This window comes from Rhinatrema bivittatum, chromosome 4 (genome assembly GCF_901001135.1).
Source record: "Rhinatrema bivittatum chromosome 4, aRhiBiv1.1, whole genome shotgun sequence".
NCBI classification, from domain to species: Eukaryota; Metazoa; Chordata; class Amphibia; order Gymnophiona; family Rhinatrematidae; genus Rhinatrema; species Rhinatrema bivittatum.
This window is the reverse complement of record NC_042618.1, coordinates 459492959-459512538: the sequence shown is the minus strand read 5'-3', so window position 1 is coordinate 459512538 and position 19580 is coordinate 459492959. Positions and strand designations below refer to the sequence as shown.

General features: G+C 44.1%; 1 protein-coding gene across 1 annotated transcript in view; it reads left to right on the top strand.

Annotated features, from left to right (window-relative positions):
- SYT1 (synaptotagmin 1) overlaps positions 1-19580 on the top strand; it is a 1065451-nt gene that overhangs the window by 429693 nt on the left and 616178 nt on the right. The window lies entirely within an intron of this gene.

Below are 19580 nucleotides of genomic sequence, written 5' to 3'. Positions count from 1 at the left end.
CCTTTACCAACTATAGACAGCATATCATCTGACTAAATATTTTACCAACTTCAACATTTATCCTAAGCGGATCACAAAAAAAATGAAACCTCAGATTTACATAGCGTAAACATCATAAAGCAATATCAAATTTAAGGCATTACATTATGACAGTAGGAGTTAAAAGTGCAGCAGTTTTTGAAAAGGCTGGACACTGTGATCCTGAGATCACTCAAGCAAGGGGGGAAATGCTTAAATAATTAGATTTTATATCGAAACATTGACTGAAAGTTTGTACAGATTGGTGTGTTTTTTGGCTTCCAAGTCTGAAGAATTCAGAATTTCTTTTCCATATTTTGATATGTTGAAATCTGGATTTCCCTTTTAAATAGGATACCTAATGTGTTCTCTTCATAGCTGTGCAGATTTTTTTTTTGTAGTGCATCAGAAACTATGCCAATTTTTCTAATGTACAAGTTTAAGGGGGTGGATAAATCAGTGGAAGTTAACACTTAGCCTGCCAGACAACCTTCAAGTTTTCTGTCATCTCTAATCTAACCAAATTGGTAGTGCAGTAATAATGGGAGATTTCAATTACCCCAATATTGACTGGGTAAATGTAACATCAGGACATGCTAGAGAGAGAAAGTTCCTGGATGGAATAAATGACACTATTATGGAGCAATTGGTTCTGGAACTGATGAGAGAGGGAGCAATTTTAGATCTAATTCTTAATGGAGCACAGGATTTGGTGAGAGAGGTAATGGTGCTGGGGCCGGTTGGCAATAGTAATCATAATATGATCAAATTTGAATTAATGACAGGAAGGGGGACAGTAAGTAAATCTACGGCTCTAGCGCTAAACTTTCAAAAGGGAAACTGATAAAATGAGAAAAATAGAAAAAAACTGAAAGGAACAGCTACAAAGGTAAAAAGTGTGCAAGAGGCATGGACATGGCTTAAAAAAAACCAAACCATCCTAGAAGCACAGTCCAGATGTATTCCACACATTAAGAAAGGTGGAAGGAAGGCAAAATGATTCCCAGCATGGTTAAAAGGTGAGATGAAAGAAGCTATTTTAGCCAAAAGATCTTTATTCAAAAATTGGAAGAAGGATCCGACAGAAGAAAATAGGATAAAGCATAAGCGCTGGCAAGTTAAATGTAAGACATTGATAAGACAGGCTAAGAGAGAATTTGAAAAGAAGTTGGCGGTAGAAGCAAAATCTCACAGTAAAAACCTTAAAAAAATATATCCGAAGCAGAAAGCCTGCAAGGGAGTCAGTTGGACCGTTAAATGATCGAGGGATTAAAGGGGCACTTAGAGAAGATAAGGCCATAGCGGAAAGATTAAACTATTTCTTTGCTTTGGTGTTTACTAAAGAGGATGTTAGGGAGATGCCAAATCACGGTGAACCTAGAAGATGTGGTAGGCCTGATTGAGAAACTGAAGAGTAGTAAATCACCTGGACCGGATGGTATACACCCCAGGGTTCTGAAGGAACTCAAAAATGAAATTTCAGACGTATTAGTAAAAATTTGTAACCTATCATTAAAATCATCCATTGTACCTGAAGACTGGAGGGTGGCTAATGAAACCCCAGTATTTAAAAAGGGCTCCAGGGGCGATCCGGGAAACTACAGACCGGTTAGCCTGACTTCAGTGCCAGGAAAAATAGTGGAAAGTGTTCTAAAGATCAAAATCACAGAACATCTAGAAAGACATGGCTTAATGGAACAGAGTCAGCATGGCTTTACCCAAGGGAAGTCTTGCCTCACAAATCTTCACTTTTTTGAAGGGGTTAATAAATATATAGATATAGTATATAATGGATGTAGTGTATTTGGATTTTCAGAAGGCATTTGACAAAGTTCCTCATGAGAGGCTTCTAAGAAAAGTAAAAAGTCATGGGATAGGAGGCGATGTCCTTTCGTGGATTACAAACTGCTTAAAAGACAGGAAACAGAGAGTAGGATTAAATGGTCAATTTTCTCAGTGGAAAAGGGTATACAGTGGTGTGCCTCAGGGATCTGTATTAGGACCCGTCAAGAGGTCAGCTGACAAATCGGTCAGCGGGGCACCGTAGCATTTAAAGGCAGTCCAGTGGAAACCAATGACTGTGAGCCTTTCCATTTCAAGAAATATCTAAGAGCACTGACTGTACAATCAGTCCAGGGAGTTTCTTAATTTGGGGACTGGGAGTGTTACTTTGAACATTAGGATTTTTTCGTCACTTGAATGTTTAATTTTGTTAATTAGATCTGATTATTTAATTCAATTGATTCTTTGACTGACAATTTCATTGGCCACTTACTGGATCCTGGATAAAACTAATTACAGTGAATTCTTTGCAATTGTTCTTAGCCAGTTCGTTACAATATTTCACAAGTCTGAAATGGTAGTCAGTCACAGGTATCGAGATTAGAACATAAATTGCCCTACTGGGTTAGATCAAGGGTCCATCAAGCCAGCATCCTGTTTCTAACAGTGACCAATCCAGGCTATAAGTACCTGGCAAATACCCCAAAACTAAGAATATCCCACGCTATTGATGCCAGTAATAGCAGTGGCTATTTTCTAAGTCCACTTAATTAATAGCAGGTAATGGACTTCTCCTCCAAGAACTTATCCAAACCTTTTTTAAAACCCAGCTACATTAACTGCACTAACTACATCCCCTGGCAACAAATTCCAGAGTTTAATTGTGCGTTGAGTGAAAAAAAGAATTTTCTTCTATTAGTGCCGCCTAGTTTTTCTATTATCCGAAAGACTAAATAACAGATTCACATTTACCCGTTCTAGACCTCTCATGATTTTAAAGATCTAGATCATATCCCTCCTCAGCCGTCTCTTCTCCAAGCTGAAAATTCCTAACCTCTTCAGCCTTTCTTCATAGGGGAGCTGTTCCATCCCCTTTATCATTTTGGTCTCCCTTCTCTGTACCTTCTCCATCAAAACTATATCTTTCTTGAGATGCAGCAACCAGAATTGTACATAGTATTCATGGTGTGGTCTCACCATGGAGCGATAAAGAGGCATTATGACATCCTCCATTTTATTCACCATTCCCTTCCTAATAATTCCTAACATTCTGTTTGCTTTCTTGACTGCCACAGCACACAGAGCCAACAATTTCAAAGTATTATCCACTATGATGCCTAGATCTCTTTCCTGGACGGTAGCTCCTAATATGGAACCGAACATTGTGTAACTATAGCATGGGTTATTTTTCCCTATATGCATCACCTTGCATTTGTCCACATTAAATTTCATCTGCCATTTGGATGCCCCAGTTCAGCAGGCAGATAATTTTCTGCATAAGAAGAGGTGGAGTTTGGAGGGCCCAGCAAAGCTTTAGCCAGACTGCATTAGATATTCAGTGCTGTCTGGCTCAAGATATCCAGACAAGCCTGATTGGGGTGAAGGCCAGGCCTAACCTCAACCAGATAACTTTATTCGGGTATATTCAGTAGCACTGTTAGCTGGATAAGTGCCACCAGATATCCGGGTAGAGCAGGGGTGGGCAATTCCGGTCCTCGAGGGCTGCAAACCGGTCAGGTTTTCAGGATATCCCTAATGAATATGCATGAAAAAGATTTACATATGACTGAGGCAGAGTGCATGCAAATCTCTCTTGTGCATATTCATTAGGGATATCCTGAAAACCCGACCGGTTTGCGGCCCTCGAGGACTGGAATTGCCCATCCCTGGGGTAGAGTTAGCCAAATCAAGTGTTAGGGTTTAGCTTCTGCTGCTCTCCATGCCACTGGATATTGGGCTCAGGGGAGATTAAGTAACAAGGGGGGCCACATAGCATCTGATGGGGAAGGGAGTGGAATTTGTGTCTTAATATTTCACAGCTCCATGCTCTAGCCACAGCAGTTCATGCAAGCTGGCATAAAGAGCAGCGTCTGACTCTATTTTGTCCTCCAAGGGCTATTCTGCTTAATGGCTATTCCGCGTCAGCTCCATGTCTCACCCCCAAGATGCTTTTGTTTCTGTATCCCAAAATGTATCTCTTCATTAGGAGCCATAGGAACATGTGCTCAGCCTTGTTAGAGAGAATTTGCGCAAATTCACATCAAAGAAAACACTGTGACATCAGCCTTGATTGCTACTGTCACGTTTTTAATTATAGGGCTTATAAGGGAGTTGTATGTCCACAGAGGCGAAAGATGCACAAATCTGTCAGAATCCTAGCAAAGCACATTGGGTCAAGCAGGATCATGGCCTGGGACGTACAGGAGGGTGTTTTTCTTTTTGTCCCGGTTTAGCTGCAGTTGGCTGAAACTCTTATTTTGTTTCTGTTCTTTTTAACTGGCATTTCTTTAGGGCGAGCAGCAGCCAAGGACAGCAGAGAGAAAACAGTCGGAAACGCACCATGATTCCTGTAACGCTGCAAAGGGCATTTTTAGTCAAAGAAAGAAACTAAAGCTCTGTTGATTACAGAAATTGAAGTTCTAAACTTATATGGTCCCTTTGCCTGTTCTGGGCCATAGTAGTGAAACCGTGTTAGTGTCCTACTGTAAAAATGTTCTCAGGGCTTTTATATATCTACTAGATAAGGGAGCCCGGACCGACGTGCCGCAAATGCGCAGTAGAGAGCAGCTCTACCGCACATGCGCGCACGTCGGTCAGAGCGGAGCGTGCCTAAAAAAAATGGTGCTGGGAGGAGCGGCAGCGGCGAAGAGCGGCGGCAAGAAGCAGGAGCGGCGGAAGGAGCGGCGGCGAGAAGCAGGAGAAGCAGGAGCGGCGGCGAGAAGCAGGAGTGGCGGAAGGAGCAGCAGCGAGAAGCAGGAGCAGCGGAAAGAGCGGCAGCGAGAAGCAGGAGCGGCGGCGGAAGGAGCGGCGGCGAAAAGCAGGAGCGGCGGCGGGGTGCGCGAGGGAGGGCCCCCACCTCCGGAGATCTTCGTTGTGGTTGAGCTGTGAGGGGAGAGAAGTGAGGAGAGGGGGGAGTGACTGAAGGGAGGGGGGAGGGAGGAGAGAGTGAGGGGAGGGGGGAGTGACTGAAGGGAGGGGGTGACTGAAGGGAGGGGGGAGGGAGGAGAGAGTGAGGGGAGGGGGGAGTGACTGAAGGGAGGGGAGGAGAGAGTGAGGGGAGGGGGGAGTGACTGAAGGGAGGGGGGAGGGAGGAGAAAGTGAGGGGAGGGGGGAGTGACTGGGGGGAGGAAAGAGTGAGGTGAGGGGGGAGGAGAGAGTGACTGAAGGGAGGGGGAGGAGAGAGTGAGGGGAGGGGGGGAGAGAGTGAGGGGAGGGGGAGGAGAGAGTGACTGAAGGGAGGGGGGAGGAGAGTGAGGGGAGGGGGGAGTGACTGAAGGGAGGGGGGAGGGAGGAGAGTGGGAGGGGGGAGTGACTGAAGGGAGGGGAAGGGAGGTGAGAGGGAGTGGGAGGGAGAATGGGGAGGAGAGGTGAGAGGGAGAATGGGGAGGAGGGAGTGGGAAGGAGAATGAGTGGGAAGGAAATGGACAGAAAAAATGTTATAAAATGTAGCCCGTTGTTACGGGCTTAACGGCTAGTATATAATAAAATATACAATACTGAGAAAAGGTTTGTGAACTGCCTAGGATGATCTGCATTTTAGCACAATTTATTTTCAAAACATGAATAGATCCTAATCTAAACCCTGATAAAAGAGACAGGTAACCCATATTCAACAACTCAGACAAAAAGGGAGATATTTTGAATATTTATTCAGCAAAAAGATTAAACAATGCACCTTTGTGTGAAAAAGTCTGCGAGCCCTTCATTCAATAACTGGTGGCACCACCTTTTGAGCAGCAATAACTTCAATTAAACATTTCCTGTAACTGATCAGTTTCGCACATCGACCCTCAAGGAATTTTGGCCATTCTTCCACCTATAACTTTCAGCTTCCATTTCGTGACACATGGGGGCTTCCTTGCATTAACAGCTCACTTCAGGTCTTGCCACAACTCTGATAAGTAGATTATCGAAAATTCATTCCTCCTGGTGTTAAATTTGTCTCTTTCCAATCCATTACAGAAAAAAAGCAAAAATGCGGTCCCCTGTGTGCCGACAGTAAAATCCTCTGGGAGGGGAGGAATCTACCCTAACTGGTTTGCATTATTAACATTACACAGACACTGTATAATGAGGTCAGGGTGAGTGTTTATTCACTAGGGATGTGAATCGTGTGCCCTATCGTCTTAACGATCAAAATCATCTGGCAGGAGAAGAAAATCGTGTTTGGCACGATTTTTTAGTTAAAAAATCGTTAAAAATAGTTTTTTCCGATTAGTGCGCACTAACGGGAGTTAGTGCGCACTAATCGGAAAAAACTAACAGAAAATGATACAATTTGACACTTTTCAGGTCAGTTAAGGTCAGTTTAGGAATGAATATGTATTCCTATTGGCTGCCCTCTTATTTATTCATGTTACCAAGGTTCCCACTGACAGTATATGGGGGATGGGAAATGGAAACAGTTGGTAGCTTGACAAAAAAAGTAATGTGATCAGTCAATGTGACTAGAACTTGTGCCCTAACCCTGATACCAGGGGTGTTGTGATCTTCCTGCACACAGTGCCCTAACCCTGGCACAAGCTGGAGTCAATGTGTGCAGTAAAGGAGACCTGCCTTTTCCACAAGCTGGAGTCAATGTGTGCAGGAAAGGAGACCTGCCTTTTCCCCAGCTGGAGTCAGTGTGTGCAGTAAAGGAGACCTGCCTTTTCCACAAGCTGGAGTCAATGTATGCAGGAAAGGAGACCTGCCTTTTCCCCAGCTGGAGTCAGTGTGTGCAGTAAAGGAGATCTGCCTTGTCCACAAGCTGGAGTCAATGTGTGCAGGAAAGGAGACCTGCCTTATCCCCAAGCTGGAATCAATGAGTGCAGTAAAGGAGACCTACCTTTTCCCCAAGCTGGAGTCAATGTGCTGTAAAGGAGACCTGCCTTTTCCCCAAGCTGGAGTCAATGTGTGCAGGAAAGGAGACCTGCCTTGTACCCAAGCTGGAGTCAATGGGTGCAGTAAAGGAGACCTGCCTTGTCCCCAAGCTAGAGTCAGTGTGCTGTAAAGGAGACCTGCCTTATCCCCAAGCTGGAATCAATGTGTGCAGTAAAGGAGATCTGCCTTGTCCACAAGCTGGAGTCAATGTGTGCAGGAAATGAGACCTGCCTTATCCCCAAGCTGGAATCAATGTGTGCAGTAAAGGAGACCTGCCTTTTCCCCAAGCTGGAGTCAATGTGCTGTAAAGGAGACCTGCCTTTTCCCCAAGCTGGCGTCAATGTGTGCAGTAAAGGAGACCTGCCTTATCCCCAAGCTGGAATCAATGTGTGCAGTAAAGGAGACCTGCCTTTTCCCCAAACTGGAGTCAATGTGCTGTAAAGGAGACCTGCCTTTTCCCCAAGCTGGAGTCATTGTGTGCAGGAAAGGAGACCTGCCTTTTCCACAAGCTGGAGTCAATGTGTGCAGTAAAGGAGACCTGCCTTATCCCCAAGCTGGAATCAATGTGTGCAGTAAAGGAGACCTGCCATTTTCCCCAAGCTGGAGTCAATGTGTGCAGTAAAGGAGACGTGCCTTGTCCCCAAGCTGGAGACAATGTGTGCACATAATGCAATGCACAGGAAGCAATGATGTGACTGCTGGAGTGGTGCACTGCCTGCCTACCTAGGCATTTCACGTGCCTGCTAACAAAAATAATAAACAAACAAGTTCTAGTCACATGAGTGATGATCATCACATTACTTTTTTTGTCAAGCTTCCAACTGTTTCCATTTCACATCCCCCCAACCATTACCTCAGTGGGAACCTTGGTAACATCAATAGATAAGAGCACAGCCAGCCAATAGGAATACATATTCATTCCTAACTGACCTTCACTGACCTGGAAAGTGTCAATTTGTATCATTTTCTGTTAGTGCGCACTAACTCCCGTTAGTGCGCACTAACACGATTTAACGATTTTTAACGATAAATCGTTAGAATTTCTATTGTATTGTGTTCTATAACGATTTAAGACGATATTAAAAATATCAGACGATAATTTTAATCGTTGAAAAACGATTCACATCCCTATAAATCAGTAACTTGCTTATCTTAAGCCAGGGCAGGCTGTTTATCATATTTATAAACCACTTCTCCCAGGAGGCTACAAAACACTGTATATCCAAAAACAATATAATAAGAATATAAGAACATAAGAACATAAGAAATTGCCATGCTGGGACAGACCAAGGGTCCATCAAGCCCAGCATCCTGTTTCCAACAGAGGCCAAAAACCAGGCCACAAGAACCTGGCAATTACCCAAACACTAAGAAGAACCCATGCTACTGATGCAATTAATAGCAGTGGCTATTCCCTAAGTATAATTGATTAATAGCCATTAATGGACTTCTCCTCCAAGAACTTATCCAGACCTTTTTTGAACCCAGCTACACTAACTGCACTAACCACATCCTCTGGCAACAAATTCCAGAGCTTTATTGTGCGTTGAGTGAAAAAGAATTTTCTCACAGATAATCACAGATAATAAAATGAACAATATACAACAAAATAATACATTCTAAATAAATCAAATAATAAAAGACAATGACTAACCTAAGTAAAATAAGATTAAAATTTGTTAAACCTCAAAATCTCAAAAAGATTACAATAAATAACCCATAATCTAACTGGAATTAGTAAATCGTACACATGTTCCTAAAAGTGATCAGATCCTTTAAAATTTTAAGATCCGATGGGGCTGAATTCCAAAGAACAGGTCCTGCACATGAAAATGCATATTTTTTACGTCTACTAACTTATCTTCTCAGGAAACTAAAGAAGACAGTTGGGAGGAGCAGAGATTACAATTGTAACAGCAGTAACACACATAAGACGGCAAGTATCTCGGCACATAAATTTAAGGCCGGAGGGGCAAAGTCCTGGCTTGTTGTTATTAACATGAGGACAGGCCTGAGTGCCCCTCCCATACCTCCTCCTCCATCTTCTCCTCACTGTAGCCTCATGCCTTTGTGAATTTTCCCAGGTGGAGATTCAAATCAAGCAGGGTACTGAGGGACCCTCAGTTGGATGATCTCCACCTGCGCTGACAGTCTGAAATAGGGCATGATCCGTTCCTGTGAATCAGTGGTCTTTCTTCCTCCTTCACTTCGTCCGCTCTCCCAGCACTTTGTTCTACCTCATCCTCTCTGCCAGTGTGAACATTATTCTTTGATTTTAATGTTGCGACAGTGGGGTAACCCGAGCACAGCTTAATTCTGATGTGTTAAACCGTGTTTGTAGCATTGGTACTGAAGTTTGGGGTGGGGGGCAGGACAGTGTGGTCACTGGCTGAGCTGTGGGGGCCTGTCCTGTTGGGTTGTGACAGGTTTGGTATGTGGTAGTGATGGTGGTCTGCTGAAGTGGCTTTGGAGTTTCGGTGGGCTCTTGACAGTATTATTCCGGGACAAGGTAGTAGACTGCGCTGAGGTTGAGGAAGGGAGGGGGGCCAGGTTTTTTGGAGGTTTCTGCAAAGTTGTATTGAAATAGTATAATGGGCTGGGGTTGGTAATGCTATATTCACAATAAACTGTGTCCTCTATAAGCCCATTTTCTGTGTTTTGTGTGTTTATTGTAAGGAGGAAGTGTGGGAGGGAACACCACAAAGGTCTTGTATGCCTGTGCTATTATTCTGTATTGTTTATAATGTGTATGGAAATACTTTTTTTTTTTCCTGATAGCTGAGTTTTGTGCTGGTGTGACTTGCATGCAGCCAGTATATAACCTCCTGCCTTGGGTTAATCCACTTTTATCTCTCACAGATAATATCACTTGTTTGTTTCCATGCTGCAGATAAGATTTTAAACCACAGGCCCCTCTATGTTGTTCATAGTAAATGGCTAAGGTATATGACTTGTAACATTTCAGGAAGAGGAGATGTCTTAACCCAAAATTCACAGCAAAGCCTTTTATTGCTGTCACTGCTTTGGCTCCTTTAGAAGACAGATAAGACAGTAAAGGCATAATATTCAGCTCAGGCAAGCCATAAGACTGACAAATAGGTAGAATAGCAAAATAACTTAACAAGTAACAAAACAAGAGTTGACAAATAACAATTGGCTTGTACTAATGTTGGCCATAGTGGACTGAATTTTCAAACCATAAATGCACATAAAACCCACTGTTATGCATGCAAATGGATTTACTCAACTAGACTCACTGGATTCTGCCTGCCTGCCAACTTCCATCCCATCTCCCTGCTGCCTTTTGCTTCCAGACTAGTTGAACAAGCTGCTCACCGCCACTGAATGTCTTTCTTATATCTCAAGCCATTCTTGATTGATTCCAGTCTGATTTTCGTCCTCTATATTCAACTAACACAGCCCTTGCCAAAGTTTCCAATGACCTGTTTATGGCTAAACCCAAAGGTCTTTATCTGTCCTTATTCTCCTTGACTTCTCTCTGCTTTTGACTCTGTTGATCACCACCTACTCTTTGATACTCTGTCCTCACTTGGATTTTGGAACTCTGTCTTGTCTTGGTTTCTTCTTACCTCTCCAATTGTACTTTTAGAGTTTCCTCTGGTGGTTCCTCCTCTACTGCTATCCCTCTATTAACTGGTGAGCCTCAGGGCTCTGTCCTGGGCTCTCTTATCTCTTTATACTAATTCCCTTGGTGCTCTGATTTCCTCTCATGGCTTTCAGTACAGATTTTATGCTGATGACTCCCAGTTCTACATTTCTATACCAGAAATTTGACCAGAAATCCAGTGCCAGATCTCAGCCTGCTTGTCTGACATTGCTGCCTGAATGTCCCACCACCACCTTAAACTCAACATGGCCAAGATGGAGCTTCTTATCTTTCACCCTAAGCTAGGGATGTGCAGAGCAAAATTTTATGTTCATATTTTTTATGTCCGAAAGGGGGTCCCACTTGCGGCCAATATGGACATAAAAAAAATCCAATGAGTTGGGTATATGTACATATGTGCAAAAAAAAAAATTTAAACCCCCTCACCCTCCTTAATCCCCCCCCCAGACTTACCACAACTCCCTGGTGATCGAGCGAGGAGTGAGGACGTCATTTCTGCAATCCTTGGCGAGAAGCATGTGACGTCGGTGGCACGTCGAGTGACGCGGCGTCACGTGATTCCCGGCTCGTTCGCGCCGGACGGCTCGTTCGGCCCAAAAAGAACTTTTGGCCAGCTTGGGGGGGCCTCCTGACCCCCCCAAGCTGGCCAAAAGTTCTTTTTGGGCCGAACGAGCCTTCCGGCGCGAACGAGCCGGGAATCACGTGACGCCGACGTCATGTGATTCCCGGCAAGTTCGCGCCGGACGGCTCGTTCGGCCCAAAAAGAACTTTTGGCCAGCTTGGGGGGGCCTCCTGACCCCCTCAAGCTGGCCAAAAGTTCTTTTTGGGCCGAACGAGCCGTCCGGCGCGAACTTGCCGGGAATCACGTGACGTCGCGTCTGAGTGACGCGGGCGCCACGTGATTCCCGGCGAGTTTGCGCCGGACGGCTCGTTCGGCCCAAAAAGAACTTTTGGCCAGCTTGGGGGGGTCAGGAGGCCCCCCCAAGCTGGCCAAAAGTTCTTTTTGGGCCGAACGAGCCGTCCGGCGCGAACGAGCCGGGAATCACGTGACGCCGGCGTCACTCGACGTGCCGCCGATGTCACATGCTTCTCGCCAAGGATTGCAGAAATGGCGTCCTCACTCCTCGCTCCATCACCAGGGAGTTGTGGTAAGTCGGGGGGGGGATTAAGGAGGGTGAGGGGGTTTATATTTTTATTTTGGCTCAACAATCGCGATTTCCAACATATCGAACATATCTATGTTCGATATGTGGGAAATCCGATCGTTTATGTCGAATCAATTTTTTAAGTAAAAAAAAAATATGAGTTGCGTTTTACTAATGCGGTCAATCCGAATGCACACCCCTACCCTAAGCCCATCTCCCATCTTCCTCCTTTCTCTATTTTTGTGGATAACACAGTCATACCATCTTCAACTCCTTTCTCCTTTTCTACATGTATCAAAAACGCTGCTTAAATGTGCCGTTTCTCTCTCTATAACATCACCAAATGCATCCCTTCCTTTCTGAGCACATCAGACCCCTTATCCACTCTCTTATCTCCTCCCTCTTAGACTATTGCAACCTGCTCCCCTCAGGTCTCCCGGCAAGTCATCTCTCTCCTGTGCAATCTGTTCTAAATTCAGCTGCACAACTTATCTTTCGCCAAGGTCACTACGCTTAAACAACCCCTCTTCTGAAGTCACTGCATTAGCTCCCTATTGGTTCCCGCATACAGTTCATGCTCCTCTTGCTCACCTACAAATGCCTTCACTTTGCAGCTCCACACTACCTCCCTTCTCTTATCCCTCCCTCTCTCTACACCCCTCCTCATGCACTCTGCTCATCGGATGAGTCATGCATATTTGGCCTTTCTCCTCTACTGCCAATTCCAGACTCCATGCTTTCTACCTGGCTGTGCCGTGTGCTTGGAATGGTCTTCCTGAACTGGTGCATCATGCTCCCTCTCTCAACATGTTTAAATCCCATCTAAAGACCCACATTTTTGAGGCTGCTTTTAAATCTTAGGCCTGATTATCTGCTTTTAGCCTCATTATCTATCTTTCTTCTTCTTTTTCTTTTCTTTTTGAACCATTGTCTTACTTTATGAAATGTCCCAAGTCTCTTGTCCTGTATGTTTGTCTTATTAGATTGTAAGCTCTATCAAGCAGGGACTGTCTTTTTTGTATGTTGTTTGTGCAACGCTGCATATGTTGAGTGGGGGCTCTAGAAATATTAAGTAGTAGACGTACTAGAAGCCTGAGGTTTAGTTCGTAAAAAAGAAAGTGCATGACCTGGATTTGTGAACTGGCAAGAAGCCTTCCAGGGAGTAGAGCTGGGGTGGAGTTTGGACTTACGTACATACTTTAGATTTTAAAAAGTATGGAGATAATTTTCAAAAGGATTCTCGCATTACAAACTGGATATTATATGGGTCAGTGCACGTTACACTCTTTCACAGGTTTTTGAAAATTGCTGCGATATATGCTACATTCATGTACGTAATTCCATTGAAAATGACCTCCTATGTAATTTCACCTGTAAAGCCAGGTGTAGCATTTTGTAGGAGGGTTTATGCTCATGCACTGGCACTTACGTGCAGAGGTGTTTGCTAAGTACCTAAAAGATCTGGGGAACAGGCCCATAAATCCTCCTTTTCACCCCCCCCCCCGCCCCCGAGATATTAATAATTAGCTCAATCCAGATCAGCAGCATGTTCATGTGGCATGATTTTATCGCTGCTATTTCAAGTGGATGTAAGCAGAAATGGTTGGTAAGCAATGTATTAAACCATCTCGGTCTTTAAGCAGCAGTTTTCTTTTGTGGATTTGTGACCTTGTGCTTACATTTGATTTATTGAATATTGCATTTACACTATATTCATAAGGGATTTAAATCAAAAGATCATCAGAATTGAAAAAAATGAAAAATGAAATTATTATTATTAGGAATTTGCAAACTATCATTAAAATCAGCTATGGTACCTGAAGATTGGAGGGTGGCCAACGTAATGCCAGTTTTTAAAAAGGGTTTCCAGGGATGATCCGGGAAACTGCAGATTGGTGAGACAGATGTCAGTGCCGGCGAAAATGGTAGAAACCATTGTAAAGAACAAAATTACTGAACATATAGAAAGTCATTGTTTAACGGGACAAAGCCAACGTGGATTTAGCCAAGGGAAGTCTTCTCTCACTAATCTGCTACATTTTTTTGAAGGCGTGAATAAATTTGTGGATAAAGGTGAGCCAGTGGATATACTATATCAGCATTTGATCAAGTACTTCATGGGAGACATCTGAGGAAATTAAAAAGACTTGGGATAGGGGGCAATGTCCTACTGTGTAAAGGGAACTGTACATTGCTTTCTTTTACATTTGTAATTAATTGTGATTAATCAAGAATTAATAAACATAAACAAACTGTAGGGATAAATGGTTACTTTTTAGGGATGGGATGACAATTTCATTTTGTTATTGGTTTCATTTTTTGGGGGGAGGGGTTCCCTATGAATTTTGTTTCGTATAATGTTTATTTCATTTCTTTAGTTTAAAAAAAAAAAAAAATGAAACAACATTAAGAAAAACCAAAACCCCCAAAATGGAAATAAAAGAAAGAAATGGGGATCCCAGGGCCTGAGCCCAGGCCTGATGCCAATGACCCAACTTGGACACCAGGTTCCTACTCTGGGTCCTCGGCCTGGAATCAGACCCGATGCAGGGGCCGACCCAAAGGCTGAGTCCTGACACTTCGACGTTGGCCCAGACACAGGCTTGACACTGGAGCCCGGCCCAGAGGTGCTCTTTGTAGGACTTCTTTCTTCAAATGGCAGCATCCACTTGGGAATGTGCTGAAATTAATTAAATCCAGTGCGACCCCCCCCAGTGGACGGTGTCAGTTTGCAAAGAACAAAAAACAAAGGTAAACAGTAGAGTGCCTCAGTACTTGGATCAGTGCTTTTCAATATATTTATAAATGATCTGGAAAGGGATACGACGAGTGAGATGATCAAGTTTGCAGATGACACAAAATTATTCAGAGTAGTTAAATCAGATTACATTGTGACACATTGCAGGAGGACCTTGCAATGCTTGAAGATTGAGCGTCTAAATGGCAGATGAAATGTAATGTGGACAAGTGCAAGGTGATGCATATAGGGAAAAATAACCCATGCTGTAGTTACATGATGTTAGGTTCCATATTAGGAGTTAGCACCCAGGTGTTATAGTGGACAATGCATTGAAATCATTGGCTCAGTGTGCTGTGGCAGTCAAAAAAAACCAAACAATATGTTGGGAATTAATAGGAAGGGAATGGTGAATAAAATGGAAAATGTCATAATGCCTCTGTATCGCTTCGTGGTGAGACCGCATCTAGAGTATTGAATGCAATTCTGGTCACTGCATCTCAAAAAAGATATAGTTACAGTGGAGAAGGTACAGAGAAGAACAATCAAAATGATAAAGGGGATGGAATGGCTCCCCTATGAGGAAAGGCTGAAGAGGTTAGGGCTTTTCTGCATGGAGAAGAGACGGCTGAGGGGGGATATGATAGAGGTCTTTAAGATCATGAGAGGACTAAAACTGGTAAATGTGAATCGGTTATTTACTCTTTCAGATAATAGAAGGACTAGGGGTAGTCCTTGAATTAGCAAGTAGCATATTTTTAAAAAATCAGAGACAATTATTTTTCAACCAATGTACAATTAAGCTCTGGAATTCATTGCTGGAGGATGTGGTTAGGGAAGTTAGTATAGTTGGGTTTAAAAAAGGGTTGGATAAGTTCCTGGAAGAGACGTCCATAAACTTCTGTTAATCAAGTTGACTTAGGGAATAACCACTGCTATTACTGGCATTAGTAGCAAGGTATTTATTTAATGTTTGGGTACTTGCCAGGTACTCGTAACCTGGATTGGCCACTGTTGGAAACAGGATACTGGGCTTGATGGAACCTCGGTCTGACCAAGTATGGCAATTTCTTATGTTCTGAAGAGGGCACCATCATTGGAGCTGTGAGGCATAGTTTCCGGGCCTGGACCTGACCCTAAGCCAAGGCACATGCATCAGGACTCTCCAGGCCAGGCCCTGGTATTGTGCCTGAAGCCCCATTGTCGGTACCCAGCCTCCGGACTAGACTGTGGCATCTGGTTCCTTCATAGGCCTAGGCTCAGCTGTCAGTACCCGGCCTCTGAGCTGGGCCCCGGTGTTGAGCCTGGGTCCAGGTTGAGGCCCTGGAGTTGGGACCCGGCCTACAGGCCGGTGCTGGCATTGGGCCTGGGTCTGTATCAAGGGCCAGGTGTCAGGCCTGGGTTTGGGACCTAGCCTGTGGCTTCTTCGGATATCTAACGGATCAGGTAAGTGAAATTTTTCAGGGGGCTCAGGTGTTCGCCAGGGGTTGGCATCGACCTGAGCCTAGACTGAGACCCTAGCATCACTCTCAGGCCTAGGCTGCGGCCCCTACTTTGAGCTTCAGTCTATGCCATAGGCGAGGCCCCAGCTTTGGGCCCTCTCCTAAGCCAAGGTGCTAGCATCGTGCTTGGATGAGGCTGCAACCCCTGCTTTGGGCCTTGGCCTATGCCCTAGGCGAGGTCCTGGCCTTGGTCCAAGGCCCAATGCATTCTTTTTAAACAAATGCAACAAATAACATTCATTTCATTCAGAGGGCTCTCAGTTTGTTTCAAGGCCTCCCAAATGAAGCAAACTGCCCATATTCATCACATTTTACATATTTATTTAGAACAAATGCACATGCCTATTACGACTTACTTGCACAAATTGGGATTTATGCATATAAATCAGTATATTTTGAAACATGCTTGCATCAAGGAAATTACCAGTTTTACCAATTAGTCTACCAGTTTGCCCAGTCCTTCTAAAGATCATCAAGACCTTCCTGGGTCTTCAGCCTGAACTCCCCCTCAGTTCACCCAGGCCTCCCACCCAGTCAATACTACAGAATAAATACATTTAATATCACTTATGTAAGATAATTAGCAGTTACTATGTGTAAGTGTCTTTTAAAATAGCACTGGATGGCCGACACCATCTTTAAAAATGGCACGGGCCATGGCCGGCCATCCAGTGCTCCTACCATGTGACAGGGGCCGGCCAATGGCACGGATACCCTGTCACATGGTAAGGGCAAAGGGCCATCGGCCCCATTTTTATTAGTGGCAGTCGATGGCCTGAGAGCGGGAGATCGCTCCCCGCACCCCCACTGGACCACCAGGTAATTTTAAAATGTTTTTGGGGGGGTCGGGAGGGTGGGGGAAGCTAAGGGGTTGATTTTTAAAGGGTTGGTGGGGTTTTTTTTTTATCGGGCCATCGGCGCCATTTTTATTAATGGCATCAAAATGGCGCCGATGGTCCGAGAGTGGGAGATCGGTCCTGGGGCTTCCAATGGACCACCAAGTACTCGTAAAAAGTTTTGGGGGGGGGGGTTCGGGAGGGTGGGAGAAGGTAAGGGTTTAGTTTTAAAGGTTCGGGGTAGGTTTAGGGGTTGTTTTGGTGTGCCGGTTTTCCCGCCCTCCCCCCAAATCCCCGATTTACGATTTTTCACGATAAATCGGGACAATTTCTATTGTATCGCGCACTCTACCGATTTTTGACGATTTAAAAAATATCGGATGATTTTTTAAATCGTCAAAAAACGATTCACATCCCTAGAACACAGTACTCCAGTGAGGACTCACCAACGACCTATACAAGGGCCTTATCACTACCTTTTTCTTACTGGTTTTTCCTCTCTATATGCAGCCCAGGATTCTTCTGCATTTAGCTATCTCCTTGTCACATTGCTTTGTCACCTTTAGATCGCCAGACACTATCACCCCAAGATCCCTCTCTTGGTCCATGCACATCAGTCTTTCACCCCATCACATACAGCTCTTTTGGATTACCGCATCCCAGATGCATGGCTCTGAACTTCTTAGCATTGAATCCCAGCTGCCAAATCTTGGACCACTCCTCAAGTGAGTTGCCTATTTTCAGCTGAACCTAGGAGCCGAAGGGGTAGATTTTAAAAGGACTTACACGCGTCCTGGGGCTTTACGCGCATCGCCGGGCCTTTTGAAAGTAGGCCTGGCACGCATAGGGCATTTAAAATCTGCCCCAAAGGTTTCAACTAAAAATTCAGTTAAATTTAGAATCCTAAAATGTAGGCTCTTGAATTGATATCTGCTATTCATTTGCCTAGATTTAGGTCCCTAAATTAGTTGCCTAGTTTAGAAAATTAGTTTTGAGTTCATAACTTTGTTTCCCCACCCTAACTCTGTCCCTGTAGCCTCCCACTTTTTAGAATCCTAAATGTAGGTTCCTAATATAACCAGGAGCCTAAATTTGGGCACTCAGCCCTAATACATTTTCAAAAGGGTCAGTTTAGTACCTTAAACCCTTTGAAGATTGGTCCCTTTATATTTTATTAATTCCAAAAACATACACACTAGAGATGTGCATTCATTTTTGCCGAATTGGACAATTTCAATGAAATTGTCCAATTCGGCATGTTTTGGGGAGCCCGAAAAACGATCGGGATTTTCCCGTTTTTTCGCGAACATTCATTTTTTGGATTAGTGCGCACTAACGTTAGATTCTGTTACTTTTTGTTAGTTTTTGCTAGTGCGCACTAACGGGGAGTTAGCATGCACTAACTCAAAAAACGATTTTTTGTGAAAAAAAAGACCCGAACCGCAAAAAAAATGACACTTCCTGCGGCAGCCGAAAAACGAAGAACGACATGAGCACAAAAAACGATTCACATCTCTAATATACACACTCTGACAGTAACTTTGAAACAGCCGCGTGGTGCACATGTATGCACGTATGCCGGCTTGCACCAATGGACGCGGCCATTTTATAACATATGGGTATATATGCACGCACAGTATAAAATAGATTGTACGTACGCACATGCGCACAATTTTATATAGACAAGCGCATGCCGTGTCTATATAAAATGCCGCCTCTGCTGGGTTAGGGTGGGATGGGTGGGAGTTTATGTCCGGTTGCTCTGCGATCTTTAGTTTCCTAGACTGCACACTGTTAAGCTAGATCTTTATGCTGTTACTCCTGGTTGATGTTGTATTGTTGCAATGTTGTATAACCGGTTGAAATTTAATAAAAAGTATTACAAACAAAAATGCCGCCTCTACCATGTAAATGGGAGAACTTTAGTAAACGTGTGCTGACACAGTTACCAGTTTCCCCAGTTCGTTCCCAGTTCACCCAGGTATACGGTAGGACTTCCTAATTCCCTAGTTAACTAGCTTACCTGTTAACCTGTTAGCCTCAACCTTTAATACCCCACCAAACCTCTTTAGTTTTTTTTTTTTGTTTCAGGACTTACACGCCATCCATAGCAGAAGTAAAGTTACGTGGTAGGGGACCCCGACGTATTTACGGCAGATTTCATTGAGAAAACTAGAAATGCCCAAGCCCCACCCGGTCCAGTCCACATCTATGCCCCTCCCCCCCCCCCCCCCCCCCCGCCTTTCATTACAAAAAATGTTTTGTGTGCGTACCGGAAGATATACACATACTTGCTTGCTTTTTAAAATCCGCGCGGCATGCGCCGGCCCGACGTCTGCGCGTATCTCCCGGCTTAGGTACGCGTAGGGCTCTTAAAAGTCTCCTTTCCTGTGCGTGGATAGTCCTACCACACATCTCTGTACATCATAACGCATACATTTTTGTGCAAGGAGTTGTACAAGTGAAGATGTTATGCTACTCAAGTGGGTGGGTATGCGATTGGGGGTGAGGGGACTGTCATGCTCCATTTCAAAGTAAAACAAATGTCATTTCTTTGGAGTTTGTTTATTTATGTTCAAGATGAGCAGGAAACTTTAACAATAACCAGGGTGCTTTCTAAGCATCCCATTGCATTAGATTACTTAAGGCTATCACTATAGGGAGCCGACTGACCACTGAATGGATGTGCTCAGAGAATCAGATTTAGAAACTGCCTAAAAGATCAAATAGTTTGTCTCCACCTGTTGTTTAGCACCATACTGATACACTGTAAATGGTCTCATTTTATGTGATATTATAATGAAGCATTCCATAGTACATTTTAGCGATAATTAATTAAGCAATACTGTCAGA